Source organism: Falco cherrug, chromosome 3, assembly GCF_023634085.1.
Source record: "Falco cherrug isolate bFalChe1 chromosome 3, bFalChe1.pri, whole genome shotgun sequence".
In the NCBI taxonomy this organism is placed as follows: Eukaryota; Metazoa; Chordata; class Aves; order Falconiformes; family Falconidae; genus Falco; species Falco cherrug.
This window is the reverse complement of record NC_073699.1, coordinates 28,752,927-28,767,639: the sequence shown is the minus strand read 5'-3', so window position 1 is coordinate 28,767,639 and position 14,713 is coordinate 28,752,927. Positions and strand designations below refer to the sequence as shown.

Sequence of the window (14,713 nt, the reverse complement as noted above, 5' to 3'; positions counted from 1 at the left end):
GGTGGATTCCCCTACCCCAAACTATCGCCGTGTTTTTTAATTCTCCCTGCAGCCAGAAATCAGATCTATTGCTAAGTAATAGTAATGTGGGTGGTCACAGCTCTTTGAAAAAAATCTCTTTAAATAAAAAGAGGAGAAAACAAAAGTACCCAGACAACAAAATTGGAAATTCGTTTCCCTTAAATTAACCATTAAGAAATGTTATTGGACACAGCTGCTGTTATAACACCTTAATTATATTTTATTTAAGGCAAGTTGCTACAGATTACACTGTGCAGCAGATCTACTAATGATTGATGCCCTTTGGGGTTTAAGATTTGGAGCCTGAGTGTGTTGGCTGCAAAAGGCAGCAGCATCAGCTTTACTGGAAGCTTTAGCATTATACCTGAACTGTGGGAAGCTGTTCTGTATCGACAAAAACCTGCCTGAGAATGTATCTTGCGAATGACAGTCACAACTAAAATCTGATGTATGGATAGCTTAAGTAGAATTGCAAAACAATCTATACAAGACTTCCACACTCTTGTCAGAATGGAGTCTCTGGGCCACAGAGATGGATTTATGAGTAGTGCCTGGAGTGGCTAATGAGCATTCAATAAAATGCTTTTTCTAGACCAAAGTAATACTTTTTAAAAATGAAGAATAATACAATATTGTATAAAAATGAAGAATAATACATGTCAGAAGCAGCTAGTGAGAAATGTACCACCATTTGAAGCTAATCTACTGTCTCTTTGGCATTGGGAGGAAGAAACTGAGGTCCCTCCAGGTGATGCCAATTGTTTCCTGTAGTAAGAAGCTCCCCTTCTCCCCAAGGTGAATTTGAACTCCCCAAGGCAGCTAGAGGAGCCACTCCTTAATCTCCTGTGTTCTTGGATGGAATAACCAAAAAGATTTACTTTTCAAGGGTCAAATGGTGAGATCCATCCTAGATCTATCTGTGTCTCCGCAGGATCCACTGATGGATGTCTAGTAACTAGATGTCTGGTCTAAACCCACCGCCCACACAGCTGATGGAGAATAGGCTCCCCTGTTCACAGAGGGGAGGTTGGAAGGGGTGAGGAGTCCTGCCCAGTGCGACCCCCTCCACCTCCTGACCATTGCAGGGGTCTGGGTGACTAGCTTCATCCAAACAATGTCTTTTCCTCCAAAGTGTCTCCAAAACACTTGGAAAGTGGAAGATGCCACCTCAAGCTAATTTTTTCTATTGCCTTTCCTCCTTTCCTCCCAATCCAAACATACTGTACAGTTTTCAAGTAAACCAAGCTCCAAATACCCTGAAATTAGCCAAAAAGTCCCTGTTTTATAGGCCTGGTCTGACAGCTGCTGAGGCAGCTGAAGGTTGCGTTGCCTTCAGTGGGTGTTGGATGGGGTCCATTATAAACAACCTGGGAATTAGTCGAGTGAACAGATTACGTCAGGGCAGCCAGACAGATTTGTGTCAGGCAAAACAACATGAGCAGGGTCGGCCAGCGGGATGGAAAAGCAACTGGACAAGTGAAGTGGCCAGGCTTAGTTTAAGAGTGGCACCAGTTTAATACAAAACAAACCAGTAAAACCCCCAGAGCAGGCAGCAGCCACCCACACCCATGGTCAGCAGCTATTCCACAGCCCAAGGGCTGCACACTTTTCAGAGCATTAGTGTAGAAAGGGAAGATATGTGACTGATGTGCAAAGCGGCTGCGGTAGGAGCGAGCTGGCATTAGCGATATAAGCGCTTGCTGCTTTTTAGTATCTCAAACACTCGAGAGCGCAAAACTTGGCTTGCATGCTGCTGGTCCAGAATCTTGTGAAAAATCAAGTAGTGAGATAACACACAGGCAGTGGCCTTCAAGAGGCAGCCAAAAAGAATGTGTTTCAGCCCCCAAAATGATGCCTTTATAGTTGCACATGGCTGCAGGTGCAACATTTTTTACCGAATAATAAAAAATTCAGAATAGCTGGAGGTAGGTAGGAGCAAAACATCACAACCAGAAAAACCTGTGTTCTCCAGGCAGAAAGGGAGAGCTAACCATATGTGACTTGCAGCAAGGGGCTGGAAGTCACAGCTGCTGTGACGCCAGGCAACACAGTCAAAACCAGTCAGATTATTTCTGAGTCCACTTGTGATGAATTTGTATCATGTTCCTTGCCCTCCAGATTGTTCCTTATTAATAGGTGGTGTTCTAGGAGCCATAACAATGGGATTTATTGTGCCCATTCTATCAACAGCAGATCAAAATGCTTTTGCAGCCCAAGTACAGAAAATCCTTGAAGACACTTGAAGATCCTTATAATCATTTTATACACTGCTGCCTGCCTCTTCAGGATAGATTAGATTATGGGCAAAGTACAGTCTGCTAAGGGAATGTCAGCTAACAATGACAGCAATACATGCACAGAATAAAACAAAATTGGATCTGATTTTAGGCATTTTTTCACACTTTATCACCTCTGTAGATTTCAAATTTTTAATAAATGATTGAATGTTGAAATTCAGCAAGTAAATAGTTAACGGCAATCGCAGTGGCAAAGTAAAATATTGACAATACTGAGAAATGGATGTTGTAGGTATACAAAACAAAGACAAATTAAGCTTTTAATGATTATGCTTAGTTGCATTTCTACAATTTCTTCCTCTGATACAATGGCGTTAGGCATAATATGTATGAATGACTTTCTATCTGACGTACAAAAATATTAAGGTCTTAATCTGAAGGCAATATTGTTTGGTAAAAGAATATGATGTGTTTATGGCTTGAAGGACTGATACCATTTCAGCCAACAACCACAGAAGACCTGAAAGGAAAGCATTGCTGCGGTGTGGTTGCTATGGAAAGAATATCTGTTCACTGATTATTGTATGAAATGCACAAGCCCTGCTCCATAAAGTAAACACTTGAACTTGCTCTAATCAGGTCTAGGTGCTAAGTTTTTAAGACCAGACTGCAGACAGCTGTTTGACAGACAACGGGCTGTGACAATTCAGCATCTAAGAGAATAAATAAATGAAACAGCAACTGACACCACACTGGCTGACTTTCCCTGCAGTGCAATATATTGTTTGCAGACAGGACATCAATGCTGTTACAGCCTTCTCCTCAAACAGGGAGAACTGACCCAACAGAAAGGCAATGAACACTTATTCTGTCATGTGTCTCTTGTTAGCGGTTTGCTGCTGCTCATTTGCTCGATCTGAAACTTTGGGATAAGGCGAACATAACTGCCTGTTTAAGCAACAGCCTTGCAGGAGCTGGGATGCTGCAGCAGCTAAGAGGGTGCAGCTGACCCATTGCTGTGTGAATGCAATGCAAGCATCAAAACATATTTCCTTAAAAGAAATCAAATTCATTTTTTCTGTTGGGGGTTCGCTATAATAAGCAAGTGCTAGCAACACATTTCTAAGAACGCTCTCACTCTTCAAACTTTACACCCATCATAAAAAGACAACCCTTTTTTTCTTTTCTTTCTTCTTTATTTTTTTTGTGATTGAGCTCAATCTGCCAAAGACAACAAGACATCTTAATTTTAATTCTGATTTAGGTTTTATTCTGAAAGAAAGTCCACTGCTGAGAAAAAGTATAATGAGAAAGGGGCACTTGTTCAGAGAACTGTTGTTCTAAAAATGGAGAATTTAGAATATTGGGTATTTCATAGCTAACAGGGTACAAAGCACCTGAAAGGTGTAAATAACCAGTCTGAAGAGAAGTCCTGCCTGATATATTTCCAGTGGGGATAGCAAGACAAATCACACCATAGGTTTGGCTACAGAGACCAACTGTGTAAAAATAAAGGCAGAAAACTTTTCAGAAAGAAACAATGAAAGCTCTATTTTGTGATTTCAGTGCTATTCCACAATTTCAAATTACAAAGCACTAGATTAAAAAGACCTTGAGCTTTAGGGAGCAATCTGTCAGTGGTAAAGAGGTAACACTGGACAATGCAAGAAGCCTTTTACGTGGCTGGTTTATACGGTCCTAAAGCCACAGGGTGTGCACAGAGGTAATTCTGGGGCACAGGTGGAGAAAGTTTCAGCAACACAGCACTGAAGTGAGCAGGACACTTCTCCAGCGCAGCTGAGAGGCAGCTGGATGACGGACATACCAGTACCAGCTTATTTGACTAGCATTATGGCTGTGTAATATTACAGAAACCAGGGATGAACCACCTCATTATTGTTTGTCTTCAGAAACTGCTGTTTCTTGGTTTCTTACACACGCGGTCTGACCTGTTTCCAAGAAATAATCCACTTATGGGGGCAATGCTGTCTTTAACATTTCTAACACATAATTTGAGAATTTCCCTGAGACTAGCAACCATGGGATTTCAATCTCTGCCAAGCAGCTGAAGTTCCTGATGACCGCTGGAAAGAACCAAAGGCTGAGCAGGACAACAGCATCACTCTAAACCAGCGCTGCTACCTGACAGCTGGGAGAAAGCAGCGCTCCAGCATGAGTCAGCCCCCCCGTGGCAATGCCTAATGACTTGCCTGCAGGACAAGTACTTTCTGCAGACCCGGTGGTTCTTCATCGTGTTACCGCTGTCATTTTTCCTCCAGAGTAACTATTGATTGTTACTAAAAACCTGGACATGTGACAAGTGGACTCATACACACCATCTATCTCTCAAGATTTCCACACATCTGGATATGGCAGGGATCTCACTTTCTTTCCTGTCCTACCCACCAGCAGTCATCCTCTGTCACTCATACCAGCCCCCGCAGTGCAGCATGTTGGGCTCCGGCAAGCTGAATTCTCCTGCCGTCACTTTCTGCCACTCCTTCCAGTTGCTTCTCTGCCTGTCCTTGTGCAACTCTGCCCTGCCACAGGCTCAAAGAAGGGGTGCTGCTCTGTCCTGGTTGACCAAACCTCTGGTTGACCAAACCTTGTGGCGTGGCATCTCCTGACCCTGTGGTAAGGGGGAGATGTCAGGGGCAGACTGCAGTGCATCTCAGAGCATGGGACTTCAGCTGGGGATGTGTCCCCAGGGCTTCCAGGCCAAAACTATGCCCTGTTCTCAGCACTTCAAAGAGTTAGAACTATTCTCTCCCTCCTCTGCCAGCTGCTCTCATTGTTTGGTAGAGCTTCAGATCCCAGATGCCGGTTCACCAATTACAGCATGTGGCAGTCTCTGCAAGTTCTGCTGTAATTTGCGATCCAATGCATGCACATTTCCAGACGCACCTCTGGTTCCACCTTGTCCACGCCCTTACAGAATGGGGGAAGGTATGTGCATTTACAAAATTCAAGGCCTTCTGGTATAAAAGTCAAGTTTCCTTCATAAGGTCGGTCATTCCGTCAGGCTGTAATACTGCTAACTGCTGTAACTAACTATGTAATGAGATGGTTCAAAGCAGCAGCTATCTCAAATGACACATTCTCTTCCCATCTGGGTAGGCTGTTTCCCTGTGGCTGGAACACCGGTGTTGACATGGCCCAATCATGAATCATGAATCAAAACCCAACAGTAAATGTGGGCAATGCACTGTCTGTCATCTTGTAGCTCTCCAGTGCGACTCAGGTGAGCAAGGCAGGAAAGTCTGTTTGGTGATCTCTGATGTGCCCCAACCCTGTAATCGTTCACTGAGCTGCCGATGTGCAGGTCAGGCAGAGTGCTCTTCTTTCACATCGCTCTCATTTCTCATGTTCACAACCTCAGAGACACCTCCAGTGCTGCTCTCCACGTTCCCATTGGAAATTTCAGTGCCAGTGCAGGATCCCACTTGTGGGACACAGTGCTTTTGGTTAGAGCAGCAGCAGCACTGGGCAGAATAACTTCTTGGATTTTAGCCTCACGTCATGAAGCACAAGTGCTACCTAGTCAAGGGAGTTTTTCTTTTCGGTCTCAGAGAAAAACTACCCTGCTGGCTCTTGGAAGCAACCACTTTGTTTCCTTCTGGCCATTTCTAGTTTGTTTTCACATGTTCATTTGAGTAACCGGTGTGGCAATGCTTGCCAAGAAAGGCTTTTGTTTAATTTTTTTAAAAGCAGTGTCTTGAAACATATTTTTGAAAGAAAACCAAACTTATTAAAAATCACAGAGGGACTTAGCAAAAAAAATAAACATATGCAGAATAAAATTTTGAGCTTTGCCATCCTCAGTTTATCTGCTTATATTGGCAAACAGCAAAAAATGGATAGAATTCATGAGCAAAATTCATTAAAAAAATCTGACATTCTCTTATCCATATTCACAAGGAACACAAGATTTGCAGTGCAGTATAACAAGTACCCAATGCCTGAAACACATACTATGGAGTAAAATTTCTGGCTAAAACTATAGCTGACATTAAAGAAGAAAAAGTGAAGAAACGAAGGGGGGAAAAACAGAGGAAAGGCTGTGGATGGGATCATCATTCAGTGTTTATGATTTATTTGTCAATAGAAGTAACAGGGGACACATGTATCATCCAGCTACCCATTGGTACTTCATTACCTGTTCATCACAATAAATTTCACTCATTTTGTGTGGGTCTCTTGGTTTGATTCCAGGTTCCTGACGTTTTCACCGCTGCAAGTCACTGTTTTGTTTTGTGTCACCTTCCTGCTCCTCCAGCCCCATTACTGGGGACCCTTCCCCTACAAATGGTGCTCCTAATCGCTCCTTTGACAGCATTTGTTCTGTCAAAGCCCCCCAGGAGAAACTCAAGACAAGAAATAAAAGTAAAGCCTTTATAGCTCTGTGTTTTAGTTGAGGTGGGCAGTCCAAGCAGGAGCAGCTGCAGAGAGTTCACGTGTTTCAAACTTGGAGGCGCTTACAGATATTGAACATCAAAAGCCCAGGCTCTTATACCTTCAGGTCTGCCCTGGCAGAGAAATGCTACAGCTGCTCCACATCATCTCCTGTTTCTCTTTACCGTGATCCCTTTGTGCATTCTAGCAATGAGGGCTGGTGTGGGGGTGGAGGGGGGAGAAGGAGCAGAAAGGTAGTGCCCCTGTCAATAAATGCTGGTACCTTATTATCAGGGTCTTCAGCATCAGTGGGTTAGCTAGATAGCACCTAGTGCTTATCGCGTTACTCTCAGCAATGCCCACAGTCTTGGCTGGAATTTTGAGACCAGTAAGCAGTGTTTTGGCCCTAAGCAGGGACAGCGGTGACGCCCTCACACCCCCTCACTTCTGCATTGCCTCCAGCATCACTGCGGCTTCCAGAGAAGGTCCCTGTTTCCACAACTTTTCCTGTAAGGCTGAGTGTGTGGTACAAGAAAAATGACCAGATGTGAGTATTTCTAGTATTGAGAGCTGGGGCAAAAAAGCACACTGTGTGGATTTGCACAGCATGGCGTGTTGTGCAGCAATTCCTCTCGCATTCACAGCTGGTCACTCTCTCCATCTTAAAGCCTTGCTTTTAGGACTCAGAGCTGGCCTGTGAAACTGCTCCTAGCTGAAACTCGGCATACATCTACCCAGAGGAGCGGCTGTGCATTTGCTCATGTAATGGATCCATTTGCTCCACCTCCACCCATCAGATTTTGATTGAGCCAGGACATTAACCAGGTCTGTTCTTAATCTACTGGTGATCAGCGACCTGCTGCTGCTGCTGCTGCTGCTGCTGCATGGGGAGCCTGGCTGTTACACAGGGGAGGTAACACAAAATCTCTGCTGCTTCAGAGTGTACCTAAGCACCTTCAGGAAGGTTTTCTGCTCAGTTAAGGTGTAACCTCTATCCTCATTCAGGGGTAGACAGGCACTGAGGACAGCCAGCAAAGGGACTACTGGAGCTCCGTATAAAGCAATCAGCGTTCCCAGATCCTACAGTGACCAACCAAGGTGTAAGTGGGTGTCATGGGGGGCCCTGTGCTCCCCTGTGCGCATGAGGGGTGTCTGGCCCTCTAGCCTTTCTCTGTGCCCTGGGCTTTGCCTGGAGTGTTTTGGGCAGCAGTGCGGAGGACCACCACCCTATGAGCAGTGTGAAAAATGATGCAGTAAGTGTTGGTCAGTCATCCCCCAGGGCTGACCAGCAAAGGCTTCACCCACCCAGAACAACTTGAAAGTAACAAGCTTGTTTTCCCTGCTTAATGAGACATAAGGAAATGAAAAAGACAACAGAAACCAGACAAAAGGGGGGAAAATCACACAGATTTGGTTAAGCCCTCTTCCCACACTCCCAAGGGCTCTCACTAATTTCATTTCTTTCTCATTCTTTAAGTACTCACTACAATAAAAATCATACTGGTAGTCATGTGCTTTTTTTGGTTCATAGTCACTAATTTGTGAAGAGCTGAGAAACAACAGTTTACCACAGGCTCGGTAAGAAAAAATTGTTTATTAATCCTGGGTAGAATCATCTAAGGTCTTTAAAATAACTAACTCTGTCTTGGCAGACTTCAGATGACTCTTTTGGGAATTGGATATGTATTTATATATTTGATTTCTTCAAACTCTATGGAAATAGTATTTTTGTAGAAGTATGTTTGCCTTTGCCTAATTTTATATGATAAAGGGCAAGAGAGACTTTGCTAGCAGAGTGCATTAGGACATCTGCCCTCAGGAGGCTGCTTTTCCAGATTTTACTGCGTGCAACTGTTTCACTAAGCACAGGACATTCGCAGTATTTATAAACATGGGTGTTAAGCTAACAGCAGGGGAGTTGGCAAAATCTCCCAGCCCATTCCAGCTGGAGGTGACTTTATCTAGCAGCATACTTTCAAAAGGAGACTGTATACCAAAATCCAAATGATGGACACGTTTTCTGCAGTTATTGTGTCTCCTATAATGAAAGCAACTTTTGAACCTAAAACATCTTTAACAATCTCTTTCTGGACCATATATCCTAAAATGTACAAGGTCACATTTTTCAGGTGTTCAGCACCCACAATTAAATGCGGGCTTCTCGAAGAAACACATCTTCCATTTGGGCACCTGTATAATAGGCAGCTTCTCAAAAAGCATCTGTATCCAGTAAACTGAGACCTCCCAGAAAATAAGACCACTTTTTTTTTTGGTACCTAACGGGGGCCTAAGTGCTTTAGAAAAGCCAGCCTTCCTACACACCTGTGTCACTGCAATTTGTCTTTATCCTGATACATCTCCAGCCATGTCAAACCTGGTTTATTCCCTTTTCTTCTGAAGTGCTTCTCTCTTTTGTGTAAGGCACTCACCGGTAGAAACATAATCTTCCCCAATGCACCCAAGCGCACCAGTCATGGAACTCATCTAGCAGCAACTTTATCAGGTTTCTAATCTGTCCTACATCTTGTTCGGTCCTTTTGTGTAACCATATATGCAACACCTTGGTGGAGGGTAGTGGAAACTGATGCAGAAAGCTACTGTTGCACAAAGTAACACAAGAAGCTGATGTGAATTCATGATCTTGATTTTTTTTAATCTTTGTAGATAAATAGCATGTGACTTCCAAAGAGTGACATTACTCTACCCTTAAAAAAATTGTTAACAGATGGTCTCCTATCCCACAGCAGAGACTTGGTGTTGACAGATAAAATGAAAGCATGATATTGGAAAAAAACAGAGTCATTAACTGGCAAACTAGATATTTTTAAAGATGTTCTTGTGATGGGGAAAGGAACGATGGTGAAGGTTCCTACCTGGAGAGTAACTGTGAGTCTTTGTTCCGTACTGGTGAAATTTAATGGAACTTTCTCTGGGAAAGTAGGCAACAGGAGGGTGGGAGTGGGAGGTTCTGGCAGCCAGGACCAGAATTCTGCTGGGAAGATGGAAACAAGATGCACTAAGATAATGTCAGAGTTTACAAATTCATAAATATGATGGCCCATGCCAGGGATGACTTGTCCAGCACCTAGCATTGTCAAGTGAGCCTGAACATGCGGGGCCTAACATAAAAGGTGACATGGATGACTACAGGAATTTTGCAGGGCTTGTAGGAATCTTTTACAGCAGCTTTCAAAGAAGCTTCTAAACTGCAGATCAAGCACTGATTTTCTCTTTGTGCATGTCTTACTTCTCAGATTTTTTACATCCTTGAACTTGCAAGAAGAGTCTGTGAATGACTACCCCTGGAAGAACAGCACTGGGTGAATATTTTTTAGTAGAACCCATTTCCATCAGCTAATGCAGCTTAGCTGATACCAAAATGTTTTGTGGAAATGTGCCACATTCAGGAAAACAGATTCTGGGAAAACGTCAGAATTTATCATTTCAACTTTATCTTTTCCTTTTAACAAAGCAAGACGTTTCAGTGTGACTTTATCTTTTTAATAATTTTGTTTTGGCATTTATGTGAGTTGTTAATTTTAGCACTACAATGGTTTTGACATTATTGAGAAAACAATTCATTGCCAATCAAGTGAAATAACTCATTGTTTCCAGATCATTTTTAATATCCCACCAGGAAATTTTGATGTTTTGTTCCAATTTGCAGTGAAAATAAATATAAATGCCAAAATTTCCTTTGGAAAGGGAATTTCAGATTCTAACCAGCTCTAATCAACAACAAAGCCATCTGTTTTGTATTAATGACTTAGGGCAGAATGTAACGCTGAGAACAGGGTGATATTCTACTGTTCAGCATTGCTCATGGAAGTCAATGACATACAGCAAGTTTCTAGCTCCTAGTTGTCTAGGGAAGTTTGAGGCTAGCCACTTCTATTTTATTCTCCATGCTGTCTTGCCAAATTCATGCAATTTGTCATTCAAACCCAAGATTTTCCTGTGAAAGTATAAGAAAACATGCTCCCAGTGACATATGGCACAGCCTACAGCCTCTACAACTGAAGGGAACTTGTAATTCCCAAATTACAGTGCAGTAAACTACTTTCATTTTACAAAGGTTTTAGACTGAAAATTTAAATAAAATATTTGTTTCATGATAAATGTCTGATTTTGAACATTAGTAAGAAGATTAATCTATTTTTTTTTCAAAAGATAACTTCATCCAGATGTATCATGATTTGAATTCTATTTGAGAAGTCCTATTGACATGAAGCACTTCAGCACCAATGAAATAAAACAACATTTTAATTCTAGTTCAAGGCAATGTCTCTGTTATCTTTTTTATAAATTTCTTTATAAAGTTTTTTAAGCTCTATCTTCACAGATATATTCTTCATGCTGCAGATGAGGTACAGGAACACCATATAATTGCCTCCAAGCTGCTCCAGCAATCCAGTCTGCTTGCTGGGCTCAGCCACGGACTGCAGTTCAGGCACTTTGCTTTGCCCCTTTAAAAGTTTCCCGTGGGCAAGAATGTGGTTACCTTTGGTGACGATGGCATCTCCTTTTTTTCCTAACAATCTGGTGACTACCCAAGCCACCTCAGGATACCTGCTTCCCCCCACTCTACCTGGGCAGCTGACCTAGAAGGGCTGGATCTTGGGGTGTGCAACCGGCCCTCAATGAGCAGATGCTGCTTTCTGTTCCCTCCGAGCATCATTTGTGTACTAACCTGATGGGAAAATTAGCTTGGATATGATCTATGAGGTTACTGAAAGAAGATTTTGATTTGTATTCATTTCAAAAGTCAGAATGACATCCAGTCCGGACAGCCCACTGTGAAAAACAGACCCGTGTTTTACCCAGCTGCTGTTTCATACACATATCAGTGTGCTGCCTGATTTTAGAAATTACTCAACAGGAATGAATTTGGGAGTTTGAGCAACATGGTAAAGGTCGCTAAGAAAACTCCCTTAAGAGGCATAGAAAAACATTTTACAAATTAAGTGCAAAAATAATTTGCTGTGCTTCTCTGTCCGTCTCTCACACACACATATAAACAAATACTTGCATGATCTTTATGTTCTTACTATTATTTGTTATCAATAAGCAAAACCCTAGCAGTTCTCAATATTAAGTGTAGGTAGTAGCCACTCATAAACAATACTGTTTTACAAAGGAACCTTTGTGATGGCATCCATCATATGGTCATAATACAGATTGTAGTAAAAAAAAATAAAAATTGTTTGCAAGAATTCAACAAAATGTTCAAAGCATTACACAAACTGCAGTGAGAAATACTGTATAAAATCTAGGACTGAATCTAGACTGAAAAATCTGAATTACGGGTTTGAAAACTTTTCTGCCATTACTGAAGATTTTCTGTAAATTCAACTAAGATTAACTCCTCCACAAATGAATGGGTTAACAGCACTTCTGGCTCCACTATTAACATCCTCTGAGGAAGTAAACAAAGTTCATCAGATAACTGTTTTCAGATGAACTATTTTTTTCTCATGTGAAGAACAAACAATTTGTATTATTGTAGAAAAGTAGAAGTGGCAGAACCAGAAAATTTCTTTCCAAAGTTTGACTTTAGGAAAATCAGATTTTGTCCAACATGGAATAAAATACCACTTTTCACCACTTCCTAGTGACTGTAAATAAATAGAAATGCTGATACTATTACAATTTTAGGCCGGTTTACTTTTGCCTCTTTGGTGTTCTCAAGATGTCAGCTTCTCTGAGATTTCTTGTATGCAACGTTTAGTGCCTCTCCCCATTTTTCACTTTCTATGAAATTTATTTTTTCTGTTACTGTATAAAACTTTGTTCTTTCTTTGACATGTTATTTATTTTTCCCTTATCTCTTACTTTTCACTACTATTTCTTAGCTCCCTAGAACAAACCCCATTTTTCATACTTTTTCTATTATATTTGAAGAAGCCCATTCATATAATTTCTCTTAATTTTTTCTCTGTTTCCTCCATATTTCTGTTCCTACTATGAGTGCTTCCAAGGATTGGCATTTCCTGCACTGTACAATGTGCTGAAGCAGTATCCTGACAATGAGATCTATTATGACTGAAGTAGCAGGGTTTGGAAACCTTGGAAGGAGATCCATCTAAGGGCTTAATTTCTCTGTCTCTCTAATTAAATCATCCAAAAGAAATAGATGGGGAAGACTTATTCTGTATCTAATTCCTAGCAAATTATTACCATTTCATCCACCATACTTTTGCCTTGCTGCTTTTGCCTTAATGGTAGAGTACCGGCGCTGCCATTATTAAGGGCAGTTTCTGAAAGAGCAGCAGCGTCACCAGCATTTGATTAGAAATTCAGATTTTGATGATCTGATTCTTTTTCCTGGGAAACAATACTTTTCAGAAATGGAAAGGAGTGGAAACGTACGTGAATGGTTGAGATGCTGACTCTAATCAGAATTTTATGCCTGTGGCTAATGGAGGATTCACCAGTTACATGATGGCAAACATTTCAGATCCATTCAGCAATGGTATGCTTTTATGTAATCATAATCGCACGGATAGAAATCTCTATCTGTGGCATTATTTGTTCCAGTTTCTTTTCTTGCACAGTATGCTCCATATACCCCATTCTTTCTACAGTAACCTTAACCCCTTACATTCTCAGTATTGTGCCTTATAAAAATAAAAGCCTTGTACTTGAAATGTCTCCCTCTCACTGCTTGTTACATATAGCTTTTAAGATGTCCTTAACTTCGGCTGACAATTCTTTCTTCCACATCATCTTCACCAATAACTTCTGTCCTAGCGCAGTCCCTGGACACTCCACGCTTTCTCTCACTTTATGCATCAAATATTTCTTAATTCTTGCCTCTGTTACCAATGTGATGAAAACCAGTGAAGCTCCACTGCTTAGAAACAGGATGAACACTGAAGAATCAGCCCACTGTTTATAAAGTGCCATATAAAATCACCACACAAATCATTTATTCAATAATAAAAGCACATCCTGTTCCACCAAACATGTCTCACATCTTAATGTTCTAATAAATTCACTGTACAGTCACTTAAATCAGAGAACTGCCAAAGGAATTCACTCCTGTGAATAACCAAAGGAATCCTCCAAGAAGGATTAAGAAATTGATAACTATGCAAATATATATATATATAATATATATATATATATAAAAAACTTCTAAATTTTCTGCTTGCTTTCTCTTTATTAAAAGGATGTTCCCTACGAGGAACTTAGTACTTTTTCACGAATGTTCTAGAAAAGGGACCCATTCATGAAGAAACATTACGTATTTCATTGCAAAGTGCTCTAAAAAGTATCACTCGGCTAAATTAAAATAAGGATGTTTTCACATTAGTCTCCGCAGGATGATAAAACAGTCACTTATTAACAGTTTACCACCCAGCACTTAGTAAGATCCATTTGATCTCAACCTAATTGAAAGATGTTGCTATTATCATATCATGAACACAGTTCAAACCCACACATCATTCATTCAGCTGTAATCAGATGGGAGCTGGTTTCAGTGATCTCATACTAATCTGTGAAACTTCCTATCACCGTATTTTGTAATTCCTCTGATTTTTAAAAGGCTGGCAGTAAAGTTGGTTTTGGAGTTGGTTTTGAGGCACTCAAATAAAAATAATAATAAAAAAGAGAATAAAAAAGAAAAACACCACACAGCAACTTTGGGAGAAGGCCAGAATTTTCTTGGAAGTTTCCTTGATGAAGGAGTGGGATAGAGCAATATCCTTGATTTTGGCAGCAAACCTTTCTTCTGGTAACTTCATTAAAAAGCCATTCCATTTATGAGTTATCAGCAAAGAGCTGGCATTTCTGAGTGTGACTGATGGTCCTCCCTGTGCTGACAAAATTAGAAACATCAATAATTCTTAGATTAATTGCTTAGAAAATTTCCAAGAGGCAAACATTTCCTTATTTTTAGACCCTTGTTTTCTGCTGTAGTCAAAGCAGTAGAGGCCAAAGTTCAACTACATGTACTTCACTTAAATGATGGGATCCCTGTACTCTGAATTTTATATGTGCGCAGAAATAAGTGTGCATCAGTGCTACGTGGGCGGGAGCATCCTCTGGTAAGCCCCCAA

The 14,713-nt window shown here is 41.2% G+C and overlaps 1 protein-coding gene across 6 annotated transcripts in view; it reads right to left on the bottom strand.

The window, feature by feature from the left end:
- The window catches only part of NCALD (neurocalcin delta), a 60,754-nt gene that overhangs the window by 18,556 nt on the left and 27,485 nt on the right, over positions 1-14,713 (bottom strand). For 2 of the 6 annotated variants that reach the window (XM_055704780.1, XM_027803892.2), the window contains exon 2: positions 9,524-9,642. The exons of 2 other annotated variants lie outside the window; for them this stretch is intronic. The gene's annotated coding sequence lies outside the window, so the exon portion shown is untranslated. The remainder of the gene's footprint in view (positions 1-9,523; positions 9,643-14,713) is intronic. 2 more of the 6 variants (XM_055704781.1, XM_027803944.2) reach the window with 1 other exon arrangement.